Source organism: Polistes dominula, unplaced genomic scaffold (genome assembly GCF_049000335.1).
Source record: "Polistes dominula isolate Pdom_NZ unplaced genomic scaffold, Pdom_raw_medaka contig_78, whole genome shotgun sequence".
Taxonomy (NCBI): domain Eukaryota; kingdom Metazoa; phylum Arthropoda; class Insecta; order Hymenoptera; family Vespidae; genus Polistes; species Polistes dominula.
Genome location: NW_028301042.1, coordinates 878,083 through 896,318, shown reverse-complemented (window position 1 = coordinate 896,318; position 18,236 = coordinate 878,083). Strand labels below are relative to the sequence as shown.

The following is an 18,236-nucleotide window of genomic DNA, read 5'->3' as shown; positions in this document are numbered from 1 at the left end:
CAGACGAAAGAGGGTTGCCGCACGTTTGAGAAAGTCTCCAGAGTGAGAAAATCCCGTGAGAGAAGAAAGCGGAATACAATACCCTTCCCCACTCTCTCTCTTTCTCTCTCTCTCTCTCTCTTTTTCTGCATTCGAAAACTACCCTCTCCCTGATTCATTAAGTACGAAACCCTTATTCTCGTCGAGCGGAACGTGGCGAACGTAGTAGCACAGCGTAACGTTCGATCCTCTGTTACTGCACATATGTAAGTACTTACGTGTATATGTAAATATATTTGCATATGTGTAAGTATATACATGTATGTATATAGATATGTATTTTAAAGCATCGATATCAACCCTAGACCCTAACGTTATATTCGTCGAAGCTTATATCGCGTTACTTTAGACTCTCGCGATTCCCTCTTGCCATTCGATGAAAGAAAAAAAAGAAAGAAAGGGGATACAATGAATCATCGACATACATCGTTTATAATCGATAACGCCATTCCTATCTGTATAAAAAAAAGTTTTTACACCAAAGATATTAACTTACTTGAAAAATCATTTTTAACGATAATAAATTTCTTCATATTGGATCCAAAATATTTTCAATGAACTTAAATAATCGAATTGTAATTTTTCATCAAGATAAAAAGAGATGAATGCATGCTAAATTATAATTTAAAAAAAAAAAACGTAGATTAACCAGAACAAAAATTGATGTCCCCTTTTTCTACGTCTCTCTTTATTTATTTATTTTTTTTTTTTTATTATTGAATAAGCTAATCGAATTTCGTGAACCCCTTCCCAATGCATACGCACCATTCGCATAAGTTTGCATCGAAAGAATATTCAAATAAGCAATAACGTATTATGATTTATTTATTGATAGATATCTTATACGATGATCTCACGCGGAGATGGTTCGTTGTGCGACGTGCTTCATAGGTCGTATGAATATTAACGAGCTCTCTCTCTCTCTCTCTCTCTCTCTCTCTCTCTCTTTCTCTCTCTTTCACTCTTTGCCATCAACATACACATATGCATACATATATAGATATATAGATTCGTATATATGTTCCACTTCTTCCCCCCCCAAGCCCACCCTATTTTGTCATTACCTTCCGCACCCTTCACGCGAGTTATGCGTGCTCGTGCGTGGCTTTTGCATATACGAACGTGCATAATCGTTAACAGAATAAAAAAAAAAAACTTACCGCACGTAATTTATCTTTCTCTGCTTTTTCTTTTTTCACTCCCTTCTTTTTACTTTCCATTGGTTGATATAATTCGTATGAACTTATTATCAGAAACTTATAAAGATCATAAAATAATACAAATTGTTTATCATTTTTAATATTGAATCTTATTAAACTTTTAATTATTTTATTATGTTGAATAAACTTCAGTTAATTACCGTGGTGATTATTAATTAAATACAATTAGAAATATTGATTAACCTAAGTTCGAATAAACTGATCGATATTTCTATTGGGATCGAGAGTAAGTTAGGTTTATACTAGAAGCAAATTCGTAGGCAAGCGTTATCGGTTATCGCTTAAACAGTAAGCAGATAATATGCTTCCGCAGAGCTATTAACTAAGAGCTTGAAGCTCAGGGTAGTATGGGTGTAAGGTGCACAGTTATGACGACAAGGAGGACGTGTTTCTCGGTACTTAGGATCGATGTCGACCATGGCAAGAGGATCACCGTTAGACCAACGTAGGAGACTAATCAACCTAGTACCAGCTTCTAATACGCTGGAAGGCATTTAATCTCGACGACTCGCTAACGACCTGACCAACGGAGGACTATACATATATACCTGACAAGAGGGACAAGCTCTCTCTATCCGTACAAGAACACAACTGTTACATGTTATTCCTAATCATCGAAACAACATCGATTTACAAATGATTTGTTTTCAGTTTTTCAGTAACTAAAAAACTGAACATCTAACTTGATTCATTGTATTCCTATCCATTGTATTGCGTGACAGGTGCAGAAAAGGATATCGAAGAAGAATAAAGCAAAGTGTTACCCAGAGTGAAACCATTAAGGGAGGAATAAGGAGACTCTTATATGAGGGTCGAACGAGTAGGGGTGTTTCTGGGTATTAGTCGGTCGGTTTCTATCGTTTCCGGTTGAACTGTCGTATCTTCATAGTGTTACTTGCCCTATAAACACAGGAAGATAGAAAGAGAGAGGTGATGTAAGGGATAGGAGGTTGGATAGGAATGGTATAGCGTTCTCCAGTCGATGGTCTTCGGATACGATGGTGTTCCACGTGAGCTCGTTACACGTGTATACCACAGTTATGTACCTACATGCAAGATATCTATAGTCATTTTGTATAGTTTAGCGAACTAGCATCGTGTGCTATGCCAACTCAATTCAATTTAAACTTCGACGTTGGTAGCGACATGTTAAGAACGGAGGGAAGAGAGAGAGAGAGAGAACGGTTAAGTTCGGGTTTAGGGTTCTCGAAGGTCGAGAACAAGTGTTCGCGCACGCGCCAAAGCCACTAAATAGTTCGAAATTAACGCGAGTTATTAGTTGAAGGCAATAATTAGGAAGCAATTGCACGGAAATCCCAACGTACGACTTTGCGTCACAACGACATTCCAATCGTCCTCCTCTTCTTTACCCTACACTCCCCCTTTTACTATTCCCATTCTCATCTCCTAAAGGAGGCTTCATTCTCTTTCTTCTTCTTATACTCCTCTTTCATTTTCTCATCCTAGACAACAACGTCGACGTCGTCTGTCACCGGCGTCGCTCGTTTAACCCCTTCTTATCCCTTTCCGGTTTTCAACCCTACCTGAAATTCCAGTTTCTACTACCCCTTCTCTACTTTGGTTCTTCGATTTGTTGAGAAACTTAAAAAGTCTCAATTAAACTAAAGTTTTTGATGAAACAATCAATATATTAACAATTATTGTAAAAATTTTTGATCCTATACTTTGTGCCATATTATAATGGCTAAATGAGTAAAGCAGCTAAAACCACGCCGACGTTGGTATAACGTGAGCAAGAAGGCACCCTCCAGGCAGTTGCTTAGCAACGTATACGAACCTTCGTACGTGATATCAGTAGGATGAGAAAAGCTTCTCTCGTACGAATGAAACGCAAACGACTTGATCTCAAACGATACCAATGTTACTCACAATGCTTTTATTCCCACCGCATTTTCTTTCTCCCTTGTCCTCATCCCCATCCACTCTAGCTCACCTCCACCCACCTAGTCCTAGCTGTCCTTTTCCTTTTTCGATAGTTTTTACGTACGCCCGATACTTATCTACGTTTTATTTATAGTCTTTAAACATAACCTAGAAAAAAGAAGAACAGAATTTTCTTCAGGGACAGTAAACAGACAATATAGACCAACGTTGATATCCAATATTGAGATTGCTGTCTTTTTGGAATATGCTAATATGATAATACATACAAATGTCTCCCATAAACTATAGAATTTTCATAAAGGGACATGCAAATCTTCTGATATCGAGTGTCTTGTCTTTCCATGGTCGAGTTAGGGTCTTCTTCCTACTTCCCTTGGTAAAGATTGATACATCATATTGTCAAAAGGCAAACGGGCAAATGTATCCTAAGTCATCGAACTTAGGATCAATATCTCCAAATGTTAGACAAAAAACAAACTATTAAATCTATCTGTTTATACCGAAAGATGAAAAATAACCTAATAATAATCTTATCTATATGCTTGAGATTCGATGCTCTCTTTTTTTTTTTTTTTAGAAATAAAATCAAAATCTTTCATCCTGTTTGATCGACGATTTCTTTCTCCAACTTTCTTTCAAGAGAGAGAGAAAGAGAAAAGCTTGGACCTTATTAGAAGAAGAAGAAAAAAACGGAGGAATGTTTCGAACGAATACAAGGAAATAAGGGTGAGAGTAGTTGAAGTGGAGGAAAGAGAGAAAGAGAGAGAGAGAGAGAGAGAGAACATCGAACAAAAATTCCAACCCCTGTCTCTCGATATAGTATAAAGCGAAAAAATCCTTCCGTAATAGAATTACTCGGCCCGGAACGGTCGTAAACGTATTCCCAGGGCCGATAGCCATTTTCTCGGTCAAGGGGGGGTCGAATTGGCTAAACCGCACGCGTTTACCCGAAGACAGATAGTAGAAAACAAGCAGCACTACGGTATCACCGCGTCCACTCAACTTTTTTTTTTCTTCTCTGCCCCTTTTTTTTATCATCGCTGATCGTGGGTTGTACAGGACCAAAGCGGACGTTAATACTTTAACCGCGACGTTGTAGTTGTCACCAATGAAAGAACATCCTTTCTATTTGGGGATTAATCTACGTTCATTTGGTTCTCGTTTATTGTTAGGAGTTTTGTTCAAAATGAATGTCAACATACTAAACGATTAATCTGAATTATTATCATGTTGATTAGAATTTGTTTAATGTTCATGTTCAGTATTGGTATTGGGTAGCAGATGAACAGGTAAGAACGATACATTCACGAAGATTGTTTTCTCTCGTCAGGTAGCCACATACGTCACTCGAAATCCCACGAGGATGCCTCGAGCTTTTCGTGCAAGAGGAATTGGTAGGAACGGGTATAGATCACAACTCATGTGAAACGCTAGCAAGCTTACTCCCTACGGCAAAACGCTGCGAATCAACTTCCGTCATTGCTCGCAATCCAAAACCTAATGCCTAGCATTTTTCTTCGGTCTCCGAACAGTCAGTTCGCTAACATTTTTCCTATATCGCGAATACACGTGGGCTTACCACTGACCGATTCGACTAATCTAATTGTCGAACTGACCATTGGAAATACATATATATATATATCTTTCTCTGTATCGTTTGACGAATGAGGAATATGGCAAAATGTTGTTTGGATTTCAATTTATTTTTGTACTTTTTAAATTAAAAATTAAACAAAATGGGTTTAGTATAATATTAAAAGTATTTTATAATAAATACTACACACACACAAAATGTCTTAAATGTTTAAAATAAACAAATTGTATATCCACCCATGACAGAATAAAAAAAAAAACATAACCATCTATAAATACATATCCTTTAAAAAGGAAGAAAGGAAATGAATAAATAAATCGAATCGTATAAAATGATTGCCCGCGTGTGCCCTTTTTATCGATAAAGAAGGAAATAAAGGAAAAGAAAATAAAAATAAGAGTAAAACGAGAAAAATAAAAAGGGACGAAAAAAAAAATAAAAACCTTCATTCGTACTTAATCGTATATTTCTCGTTCCCATGGTGAATGGTTAGGTGAGCTCGTTCGTGAGCTTGCACGCACCATCACACATCTCTCCCTCTCTCTCTCTCTCTCTCATACTAACTCTTCAATGTAGGTGTTACGCGTTGAACGTTGAGCGAATTGAAGTGCCGCTTTCCGGGGCAAATGGTACGTAGGATAATTTATCGGAGTATCGGGAAACGACAGAGAGCGGATCCATATTCCAATTAAAGCTCATCCTCCCGGAACGTTGCGCTGGTTGCGCTGAATATTACTTCTCCGAATGGATAGTGATGGTAGTGGTAGTGATGGTAGTGGTGGTACCTATGCCTCTGCTCCGATTCCTCTTCGAATTCCTCTTCCACCACCACCATCACCACCACCACCACCACTACCACCCTTTCGTTTCTCCTTTCATCCCCATCCCCCATTCACTCCCACACACACCCACCCCTAAAGTCTCCCTCTTTCTCTTTCCTTCTCACGTTTATTTCGTATCACGTTGGTAGCATTTCGCTCATCCTTCCGCATCCGCCTCTGCTGTTCACCCTCGTTACTCAGATTTTTTTCTCTCTCTCTTTCTCTTTCTTTTATTTTCTTTTTCTATTTTTTTTTCTTTTTTATTCATTTCTTTCTTTTCCTTTCGCTTTTTGTTTTTCTTTTTATATTTTTTCGCCCGCGCGCGCGTTTTGCTTTCCAGTCCATTTCGCGTTGTAAACTTCGAGCTTTATGGTAGGAGTTGGAGAAAGGGTGAAGGGACGGGGGTGTGTCAGAGAGGAAACACCGTGTGCCATAGAGGATGCGTTCGCGTAGTTCATATACGTAAGCTTTTTGCATTCTCTCAGAAAAGGGTGAGTTCCTGAAGTGTATGAAAAGACTCGATACAGTGAATAAGAGCTCGTTATCGGTGTCAAACGATGATCCTTCGAATGACGAAGGGCCCCAAACTCCTAACTTTATTGATTAACGTTTTTTAATAATGATGATATATTATATATTTAATTTGAAGGGGTCTCATGTGATATGAAACTTAGTAAACGTGACGTATTATCGAAGAAAGTGATGCGAGATTTAAACGGATGAAACTCGTTCCAACTATTACACCCTCTTACCCTTTCCAACTAGCCCTTTCTCCCCGCTTCACCTACCCTACCCTACGTAGCGACGTTAATGGCGTCGTTATTTTTAAGTACCGCCCTCTCGTTTTCCTACGGTTAAACGAAATCCAAGAATATGCTACACTGCGAATCGAACTCGATTCTTTTTTTGTCGGATTTCAACTTCTTTTTGTTTCCCCCACTCCCACTTTATTTTGTAGAAGGTTGTTCCTGCTAGAAAAAGGAGGAATCTAAATCATGTAAGGATTACTATGCCGTATCTAAAAGTGATGGTAAGGGAGGAATCGGGTATGGGGATGTAGAAAGAAAAAAAAAACGTGGCCAGCCAGGTCGCATTTTGGAAACATTTAAATTCTTATACGCGAATAAATAGCAAGAATTTCACGCGCGATAAAATATAGATTTCCTACGGGGTTCCCACTTTCATTCGTACCAACCCACCAACTACCACTACTACCACCCCCCTGTTCAAGCCGCTCATCCCAACGTTTCTGGCGTCTCCGCTACGTCGACGTCGACGTAGTGGCGGCGACGACCACCCCCGAGGGTAGAAGGATGCGGTCATAAAATCATTGATATGAAAATATAGCTTTCCCAGGGTCGTCCTCTAAAACTCACTATGGTATACTATCCTATCCTTTCTATTCTTCTCTTATACGAAAAGGTCCAGCGGACCGAAACGGACACTGTGTGTGTGTCGACCCTTTAAAATATATAATTTTTATTTATTATATAGATTAGGTATTATTATAATTTATAAATAATTATGATTATTAATTTAATTACAAATATATAAGATATTTAATTTTGTAATCTATATGCATTAATATATTTATCCTTATAAAATTATTTTATCATTCATTTATATTGAAATTATATTTTTATGCAATTTTATAATAATTATTAAACAATATATATCTGTCAAAATATGACATAAAGTGTTAAAAATTGTAAAAAATTGTAGGCAGGTTAAAAGGGGAAAAAAGGGGTTAGAGGAACGTTGAAAATCTTTTGTTTCGACGACCATTCTCATCCCCTTACCCAAATCGGCCTTTCCATGCCCATCCCTACCAATCCTACGGACTTTCTCTTCCTCCCTAAAACCTTCACCCTTACTCTTCTTCTTCTTCTTCTTCGTCTTCTTCTCTCCTCTCTTTTCATCCCTTTCACTCCTTTTTTTTTATCGTTCTGAAACTTTCCGTTCGAAGCACACCACCAACCCCCAACCCTCCGTTCTTTCCAGCCACGTTGCTTCCGAAGGAAAGCTTTTTATCTTCTTTCTCGTACTCTTACGTACATATATGCATATATGTGTTCTACCTGCTTGATTATATAACAGTTATACCAACGTGGATAAAATATTTAACCCTTTCAGTATAACGTGCGCCTGATATATCCGGCATCAATCCGATTACCTGTTTGTACGAACAAATTTGTGTGTGATGATTTTTTAAAAGAGATTCAAACAAATTCTATCCTCAACCCCAATTCATTTTGTATGCGTGTAACATGAATTCTTAATTTTAGAAATGTTACATGTAATATTATACAAGAAATTACACAACAATAATGTTTTCACGTATTTAAAAAAACTTCGTCTCCTGAGATACCACGTTTCTATCATTCAAGAGAAAAAGAAATAATAGATAAATTTGTTATATTTAAACCAACGTTTCTCAACCTATGAGTAGAATTTTATTATTTATAGTTAAAAGGAATGATAGCTGTTATTATACACCGAGAAAATGAATTCATTAAAAAAAGATTTTCATAAAATTAACCATCCGAGAATATTGTGGTAACAAGAAATAATTAGCACCGTACAAATTTGATGTTCCACCTGTTATAAAACGTTGTTCCGTATAAGAAATTGAAAGTTAATTTAAAAATAAATGAGAATGGATTCTGAAGATGTAAGAAATGAAAAGGATCGAATTCGATTGAATACTCCTTTTGAATAGAAACTGTTGAGTACGTGGCTACCATCATCGGGAAAGGGTTGGCGTAGCTGCCATCTAATCCAATAATTTAATTTCAGGATCCCGACTAAAGGGGATTTGAAGTATTAGCCGACGGAATTTGTGTATCTTTGATTAGTATTCCGTTCGAGACGGTGCTCGGCCTCGCTCGATCGCAGTTATATACGAATCCTAAATCAACTGCGCGCCGTGTACAGGCTGTCTTTGCCTCCTTCCTTCCATAGTGTGTTACTCCTTCCTACTACTGGTATTCCTCTTTCCTTCTTCTCTCCGTTGGGAGAGAAACACCGGTAGGATCAGAGTCGTACGAGGCACGTTTCGATTTCAATTCGGTATTGTATCCAAGAAGAAGCGCGAGGGACCTCCAGGCTTTTGGCACAACCGAACTCCAAAACTGCTGCTTGCTTCCTTGCTTCCTTGCTTGCCCTTTCTATTCGCGAACAACTAAACCTATCCTAGAGATTCTAACTACTAAGAGAGCTTTTGGGTGTACACGTTTAATTGGATAGATGAGTTAAAAGATTTCGAATAGATAAGAATTTCCTAACCTAACCCAAAAGTTAGGTTATAACTTATATCTATAACATAAGGGTTTAGGAAAAAAATTATTCTTAGGGGTTTGCGTCAGGGTTGCATTATGGTTGCATTGAGCAATGACTTTAAGTTTGCATCAATATCCCATAAGTTCTATTTTCTATTGCTCAATTAAAATAACATCATATTTGTGTGTTGATTTAAGTGTAAGTTAATTGATAACTAAATATTTGTATGTTATAAAGGAAAGACTATCTAGCTTTTCTGGATAATGAAAATACACGTCCAAGTGGAGTGTATGATATATCTTAAGGTAAAGGTCGAACTAAGGCGAAGGATAGGGTCTTTCGTCGGTCTACGTTTTGCGCCCTTTCCTTCTCTACTCGAGCTGGGAGGAATTATATCGGTGAGTCGAGTTCCTTGTATAAATCATACATATTCAGGCGCCAACAACATTTCCTCGAGTAGCTACCAGTGATCCGTCTAATTTATAGTTTAACTTATCTAAATGCGAGCAACGCCTGGCACAGGCCAGAGACTACGAAGGTAAGGTAGAGGTTGGGCGTCGTAGTCGTCGTCTTCGTCGTCGTCGGTATGGCTGACTGGATGGTTGCTTGCATGGCTGCTGTCGGTGTGCCTCAATGAACCTACGACACAGAAAGAGAAAGAGAGATAGTCTAACAGAAAGATAGAGAGAGAGAGACTGTGTTCAACCCTTCGGCTGTTTAACATTCCATCTTCGATTGCCGACAACTCGCTTCTGTGGTTACCAAGGGAAACTTTGCTGGAATAGTAGAACGTAAGTTACACGATTTTTATCTGTCAAATAAGTGAACATCTTAAAGCAACGGAAAGTTAGCATCAAATTAGCTTCATCTATCTGACAATCCAATACATCTTTCAGGAATCCTATTGTTTTTTCTTTTCAGTATCAAATCGTAATTATGAAAAGCAAGTAAATAAATATGAAGGATTTGAAAAGGATGAATTAGGACATATTAGGAAGATCATATATTTTGGTTCTCTTATCGATGAGACATCGCTTAGACGGCAATAGGGATATAATACGTAAAAGCAGTGGTCTGTTTTACAAGGAACGAGGATGACGAATCGTCCCGCATGCTTCCTGGGGATCGGCCCAAACTTCATCCCTTGATATATCGACGCAAAGCGGTGAGCGATTCCCACGAAGGATACCGCGAGCCAATCTTTCGGAAACCAGCCCCAAATCCAAAGGAGCGTGATATTTATAGGGCGGATTTAAAGTATAAAGTCGCGGTCTGTAAAACCGAAAAGGGAAAAGACGACGATATTCTTCCTATATCTACTCAAGCATATATACACGTACATACATAGATAGGTGTATATAATAGTCGATAAAAATATCGACCATACAATAATACAAAGGGTGGAAAATAAAAATAAAAATAAAACAAAAAGAGTATATATATTTGAAAATATATATATATATATATATATATATTGAAATGACTCTTCCTCGTTAGGTCTCGTTCTCGTTAAAGAAATTCACAAAACGACTTCTCAACGATACCACCCGCTTGCCGATTTCATCGTTTCCAACTTTCATCGTTCTTTATCTCACGGAACGAAACAAATGTGACAACTTTTTCATTGGACTTTGCCTACCACTTCTCTGTATCTTTTTCCCTCCTCGTAATAAACACCCATTTTAACACATACTCCTCTACCTACCTTCTCTCGTCGTTCGTTCGTTCGTTCGTTCGTTCAAAGCCTCGAAAAGTTCTTCACCCTCCTTTCCCGTTTCCTACTCCTCCTCCTCCTCCTCCTCCACCTCCTTTTCCTCTTTCTACTCTCTAACCACCACCTCTATTTCAACGTTCGCGATACGCGTCTCATTTGCTACTTTTGAAATCGTCGTTCTTTTTACGGTCTCACGCTAGTCGTTTCGCGAGCACGAAAACGAGAAGGGGTCGGCAAAGGAAAGACAGGTAAAACCTGTAAATGGGGGGTGATCGTGGGGGATTGTCACAGTTTCACGGGGAGGGATGTTAACGAAAAAACAAAAAAAAACAAAAAAAAATATCCGTATAGCCAACCACCGATCGTGGAAGAAAAACGATAAAAGGAAAGTTTAAATAAATCCTACGTGACGAGACGTACAGAATCGTTTCTTGAAAGTTAGCAAGCAAGTACTTTAGAAAGAAAATCAAGTCAAGTTTCAGCGTCACAAAGCAATCTTATTTTCAGACCAATATGGGGGAGAGAAAACTGATAGAAACCATCTCACATATGTGCATGTATATGTCTGTATATGTGTTCTTACTATATCCCTAATACAATTTATTTCTTCGGGAAACCGATAAGACACAAACTTTTCGAATTACCAAAAGACATCTTTGGCCCTGATTTCTGATTTCACACTTTCCGAGTTAACAATTTATTTTTTTTTTTTTTTTATTTTTTTCGTACGAGTCAAAGTCTTCACTTAAATCCCTGATAGAAATAAAAAACTTCTTAATCCAATATCAGTTCTATAAGAGATGTATGTGTGTGGGTTTCCTTGAAATTTAGTTAGAAGATGGAAGGAATCGTCGATAAACCAAAGACGTTTCACCTTCTCAAGAGAAAAGTAGTGTAAAAGGAATAAGAAAATGACGACAGGTAAGTGGTGGTGATGGTGGTGGTCGAAAGAGGGTGAAAATCCCATTACAAACTATCTTTGCTTCGCTCGTACGGCAACGTCCTCTTCTTCTTCTTCTTCTTCTTCTTCTTCCTCTTCTTCTTCTTCTTCTTCAGCTGGATCCTCTGCCGCAAGATCTTTACATGAATATGTAAATCCTTATTTTCAGATCGAGTGCGCTCGAAACCAAAAACCAACCTGGAAGACCGAATGGCGTACACCATCACCCAACCAACATTGGCTGTTCCACTCACCTCATCTACCACTACTACCACCATCAACACCACCACCACCACCACCACCTCCTCCCATCTTGTTCCATTTCTCTCTCCTCTTTTGCGGTGGAATTGATTTATTAGCCCGCTCGACTTACCCTAGGGGTGACTTCGTCACGTTCCCCGTTCCACCCCCTTCATCCCTTTTCCATACTTCAACCCGAAAGATATTTTTGCTAAGATGCATCGAGGAAATTCTGTTTAAATTTGATCATCTTATTTCTCACTTATTCGCAAGATAGAAAAAGATAACTCGTATGATAAAATCCTTTTGATAATATTGCTACATTGTGCCATTGGAAATAAATTAGTACTGCTAGTTGTTTGATATCTTTGACATGGTACGACAAACAAGAGTTAGATAATATTTCATTAAATGAGAAAAGGAAAAAGGGAATTAGAGATACCTAAAGTAGAAATGAAAAGGGATGAATGGGGGAAAAAGGGTAACCACAAGACCGGCCATCGATGGGTGTACGAATTTTCCGCTTGGTTCGGAGGGTTTGTTAGCTAGCGAAGGATGCCCGTAGGCGTCGCGTCCTCTAAACTTTTAATACCAGTCTACTGTGGCATCAGAGAAAATAAGAGAAAGTAAGCAAAGGAAAAGAGAAGGAAAGAGAGGGTTAGTCGACAGATAGACAGACAGACAGACAGACAGACAGACAGACAACACACTACAACAACGAGAATAGGAGTCGTCGAATAAGAGAAAGAGAATATAGAAATTTCGGATGATTGGTATTGTCGGAGAGTACCGCGAGAGATGCGGATGAGGGTTTGGGGGGGTCGTTGGGTAGGGTGGATTTTGGTAGTGTATTCAAATGGGGTGGCCATTAGAGTTATGTTAGAATATATTGATTATTGGGGGGATCAAAAGGGTAGGTTTCGGGGGGTGGTCTGATGGTGTCTGAGGAAGGGTGAAAGGGAGGAATGACGCCGGGATGACGCCAGTGTCGAACGCCAGGGAGAAAGACGAAGGGTCGAAACAACCGGTCCCTTTTCCGTTTCCTCCTTCATCTCTACCTACACTCTTCAGCTACAGCTTTCGAGAAACCGACCCTTTCCGTTGTCCTTTCTGTGTCCCTTTTTGCCAATTTTCTACCCTTCCTTGCTTCACCTGTCTCCCCCCAAACCCATACGTTTCCAAGGATTCTACTACTTTAACGTAACAAGGTCATCGATGCTCGAAACTGTTAATTATTTTGAACGATTATCGATAAATCGTTGTTTGATTTTGTTATCAAAAAATTCGTCAGAAGTTTGCAAAATTAGAATTAACGAGAGATACGTTGGTAGTTAAAAGAAGAAAAAAAAAGGATGAAGATGATCAAAAGAAAAGAGGTAGAGAGTTAAAGCGTGAGTCGAACAATGCATGCGGTTAGAGAATTCCGGGTAGGAGGAGGAAGAGAAGGAGGAGGGGTAGAAAAGAGGTTTGGGCAGCCATTATGTCCGATGGGAAAAGTCGAGGAAATATTCGCGCGCGAACAAACGCGCCGGGGAATTATCGAGCATTAGTCGATGGCTGCTTTTGGCGCCCGACGACGAGAAGGACCGAGAGAAGACCCTTCCACCCCTTCCTCATCCCAGGGAGAACCAAACCCTCCCTCCCACCAACACCCCTTCTCTCTGCCCCTTTTGGGCTCGTGGTAGATAGAAGATGGAGAAGAGGAAGAATGGTTAGGGGGTGAAAGAAGGAAGGAAGAAGAGGTGGAGGAGGAGGAGGAGGATGAAGGGAGCTACGGTGAAGGGATAAAAGGGAGCAGAAGAGAAGTACAATCGATGAAAGGGTTGGACGTCAAACCCCTTCGTGTCGCGATCTTCTCCACCCTCGGTCGGTCCGCCACCGTACACCGTCGTCTCTGCACCCCAAACCTCGTGTCGGCTACCCTTACCTTCTCTCTCTCGCTCTTTATCTTTATCTTCCTCTCTCTCTCTCTCTCTCTCTCTCGCTCACTCTCTCTGAAAGTTCGCCACCTCCTACCTATCCTTCTACATCGTAGCTGTAACTCACCGCCACACGGTAGCGCCCTAGCCGCGTACACATTTACATAAATTATTGATCCCTAAAACACACCGCGTTGCCGACGGTGCCGCGCCAATGCCATTGCCACTGCGAAAACCCGCGGCCCCGGCTTTCCTTAAGCCCCCGCGACACCGTATGGCTATCCCATAAACCAGTCTCTTAAAAAAAACCTAAAAGATGAACGAAAAAGACAAAAGTGTTCAGCAGATCAGAAAAGGAACCAAAGATTCTTATTGGTACACAACCCAATAATGAATCTTATCTCATCGTTGAGAAAAATATACTCGGATGAAAGAAGGGTTTCGTCATAATAAAAAACGGTCGATTAATTTCTCGCTTCTTGATTGGATGATCTTCGACGGGTTAGGCATTAATTATATTTTCTTCTCGGTTGTCTGTTACTGAGTGAGATGAGAAACTTTCTCTCTCATTTACACTCTCGTCGTCCTCGTCCTTGTCCTCATCGTCGTCGTCGTCATCGCCGTCGTCGTCGTCGGGCGCTTAGGAGAGCGCGAACGAGAATCCGACGAAAACGGTGGTGCACAGCAGCTACGTCATTAAGCTACGCATTGTTCGCAGAGGGCTGATTGTCTTGGTCCGCTCGTTTCAGCTGTAGCTAGAGAGACAATTGTTCAATATTCCCATTGATCTGTGAGATGCCTTCAGGCTGCTGTTCCACCTACCCGTATATATATATAGATATAAGTATATATCTACGAACACACACACATATAATTACACATATAAATACATTTATATATATCTATATAGATATACCGGAGGCTTTTGTCAATATCTCTATTTTAATGATATGAGGCTTCAACTTGGTCGTTTATCTCTCTCACTCAGTTTCATCCCTTTATCCAGACTACATCACAATCCGGCATCGTTCGACTCGACTCTCTCCTTCAAATGAACGACCGATAAAGAAAGAGATAGTAGACACCGAAAGGGTTGAAATCGGACTGGGGAAACAATTCACGATTATGATTTAGATTTGAAATCGATTAATACTCTCTACTTCGTGATCATTAATCTATTTGAATTAAAATTATTATTGTTATGTTATATTTAGGATAAACGATTAAGTGTTGAATTCTAAATCACGATTATGCGCAAATGGGCGAATACTATAGCACGACTGGTCTAGGCTCATAATTAACGGACATAAATTATCAATCCGTACATCGGTTAGCAGTGCGATGTGGAACACTCGTGTCGTCCTAGGAACAGTAAAGGGTGTGAGGGAAAGGTAATGTAGAAGAGAGAGAGAGAGAGAAAGTGAATCTTTGGTCCGAGAGGGTTTTAGGAGGTAAATGGAAAGGGAACGAGAAAGAGAGAGAGAGAGAGTGAATGTGAATGTATGAGTAAGTGAGTAACTGAGTGAGTGAGTGAGTGAGAGAGAATGAGAGTGCGGTACGTGCGGCTGTCCAGAAGTGGCAGAGCGAACGAAGGGCGGCATTCGAAGGGCGACTGTGGAATGGCCACCAGAGAAGTGATTGATATAGAGATGCGGTCACTCCAGAGCCAACTGCTAGTGCTGACTCTGTGACGTACGAATCTGCGAGCATTACGAACCGTCACCGTGACCACCTAGGTATCTAACAACCACGTAGGTATATACTTGGGTGTCTGTGTGTGTGTCTGTATGCATGTGAAAGGTTATAGGAAAAAATCCCATCTACTGAGAATTCGATATTTCTGATACTACTTTAAGAGAGTTACTCCTTTAAGTTAAGTTTAACATTTATTTATTAAAATGCCACGAACTTTCTAGGGTATTTGATTGAATTTTTAGGTACTACATAGGTTTATCCAATTATATTGATCTTAAAGAGCAGAAATATATAATATACATAACCTAAAAACAATATTACTAATTTTCAAACTAGCAAATACTGATACATGATAAAAAAATGAATGACGGATTAGTGACAAATGAACTACTGTGAATAAAAGACAATAAACAATAAGATAGAAGTGAGATGAAGATATCCATGTATGGATCCATAGTTATACGCTTTAATTCCTTCGACGGCTTTAATTCTCATATTCGTATTCCACCCCCCCACCAATACTCAGATATCCCTCTCCGCACGTCACCTTCCACCCTTCGAGCAACCCGTTTCCCACCCTCTTCAGACGTCTCTCTTGCAGCCCCAACCCTTTTGGACGGTCTACTCGGCGCCTGGCTCTTGCTGAATTCTCGGACGACACACGCGTTTCCAGACTCGCGAACCTTCAAGTCGTTTCGCCGCTTCATATCGGCTATGCAAATCGTTTATAATAACTCTTGCGGAAATTATGGTCACCGAGTTTGTTATGGAATCGTATCGACCACCACCTCACCTCCTCCCTTCAATGAGATATGAATATTTATGTCCTACTCTCGTTATCTCGGGAATTAAAAAAAAAAAAAAGACAAGGTAAAGAAAAACATAAAAATAGCCAATAAGGGATGAAAGAGAGTGGATTCATCGAAGTTACTTGAAAATCTCTTAAACAAAATAATTGAGAATGATTAAGTTCACTTATTTTCCACCCCTCATCCCTAAAGATGAATGTACGATCATTGTAAAATATCTTTCTATTCTTTTCACGTATTTCTAACTAACCATAAATGGTTTTGAGAGAGACAACAGAAGCAAAGGTTACACTAACGTAAAGCGCATTCCCTTTTCTAGAATTTATTCCGGAAATACGTAGTTGAGGAACGAGCGGGGATAAAGATATTCCGGTTTTTGCATGGATTAGTAATGGAAGCTCTCTCTCTCCCAGGAATGGAAGCTCTTTCTCAGAGTGGTAAGGGATGCTTACCAAACCGGTTTTCTCAAAGCTTTCATCTCTAATATATTTGAAATTTGTTTTGAACGATGGTCAAAGGAAAATCAAGATTCTGATCGATTACTAATATCATCTACATAATTATACCAATGTTTTTAATCATCAATGAATGCAATAGCAGTTTTACATCAAACAAAATATTCCGAATGAAAAAAAAATGCGTGAAACACTGTATAAAATCTTAAAAATCATGGGAGAATTATTCAATGGACTATCACCCTTAAATTCTCATCGTCAAATCCGTTCCGACTTTCCGCCTTTTGTCGCTTTAAAAAACAGACTTACGTGTAACGCGATCCACAATGTTTTTATACGGATGTCCATCCGCGGAAGGGTTTCGATAAAGAAAAACGATGATGGAAGAGAGAACGTAGGTATGGTTGAAAAAGCTACACACATACACAAACATCCACACAGACTCACATTTACATAGAGATATCTATAATCGTATATACGAAAAGTAACAATCACACATTCTTCTTTTCTCTTGGTAGGAAAGGTAATTCAACGAATCTCAGCTTGGAGTCAGAACGGCTTTGGAACTGGGTGTGGCCGTATATATGGAGAGAAGGGTTGATGTAAGCTTATACGCATGCAGAAAGAGATGCCTACGGGCAGAAGTGAGGAGCGGTGTAAAAGAGGACGGCGTGGAAGAAGGGTCGAAAGGATAACGAATATGACGTCAATTTTAAGGCAGCCTGGGGTAGAAGCAATCACCGTCAGTGGGGATCGACCACCCATCCTATCATCGTCCCTTTTGCTACGTCGCCGTAACGTTTCCTCACGTCGCACACTCGCGGAATTTCAACTTTGACTTTGTCCGACAAAACAAACTTGTGTACAATCTATTTAATCCTAAGATCTAATCTTAGTGTATCGCAATTTGACCGAGAATTTCATTTTCAATTGCATAGAAGAAAATTTGTAATCAGTAGGAGTAAAAATACTAGCAAGGTAAAAGTTTGATAGGATCGAAAATCGTTTTTAGCGAGTCGCTATTAAAATGATATGCCATTTGTCGTACGAAAGAAAGTAAAAAAAATGGTATGGGGGCTAAAAAGAAAAAGTATATCTCAGGAGTGGAAGAGTACCCTATTATGGTATCGTGAGATATAACGAAACTACTACAAGTATACGGCGTTCTAACAACGTAATGATGACGACAATGGGAAAGTTGACTTCCTTATAACAATTATGTCATTAATAATGATCGTAACTGTAACGACTCATCTCGTCGAACGATGAACAAGAGTAGGATGAGGAGCAAAAGCATACGGTGTACGATGGTTGTGAGCTTGGGCGCGATAAAAGCTCGGAAGTACGTAGGTATAGGCGTCCGAAGGTACGGATATAGAAACGCTTAAGTGGTGCATTGGAATCCCCCCATCCAGAGTACAGTAGCAACCAGCATCAGCACCACCTCGGCAACGTTCTAACCCTCGCACCCATGCCACATTTCCCTCTTCCTCAGTTCCTTCCTCCTAGTCTCATCGGGGTGCCCGACGACAGCCTATTGTTTCAACGTATTAGTCATTCGATGTATCGTAAAGTGTGCTGCTACTGCTGCCAAGGCTCTACTATT

General features: G+C 39.6%; 2 long non-coding RNA genes across 2 annotated transcripts in view; one reads left to right on the top strand and one right to left on the bottom strand.

The window, feature by feature from the left end:
• LOC149031721 (uncharacterized) overlaps nt 1-10,147 on the top strand; it is a 31,322-nt gene extending 21,175 nt beyond the window's left edge. The window contains exons 2-3 of the long non-coding RNA XR_016177461.1: nt 9,096-9,649; nt 9,780-10,147. This is a non-coding gene — a long non-coding RNA (uncharacterized LOC149031721). The remainder of the gene's footprint in view (nt 1-9,095; nt 9,650-9,779) is intronic.
• Nucleotides 1-18,236, bottom strand: part of LOC149031718 (uncharacterized) — a 63,767-nt gene that overhangs the window by 18,855 nt on the left and 26,676 nt on the right. The window lies entirely within an intron of this gene.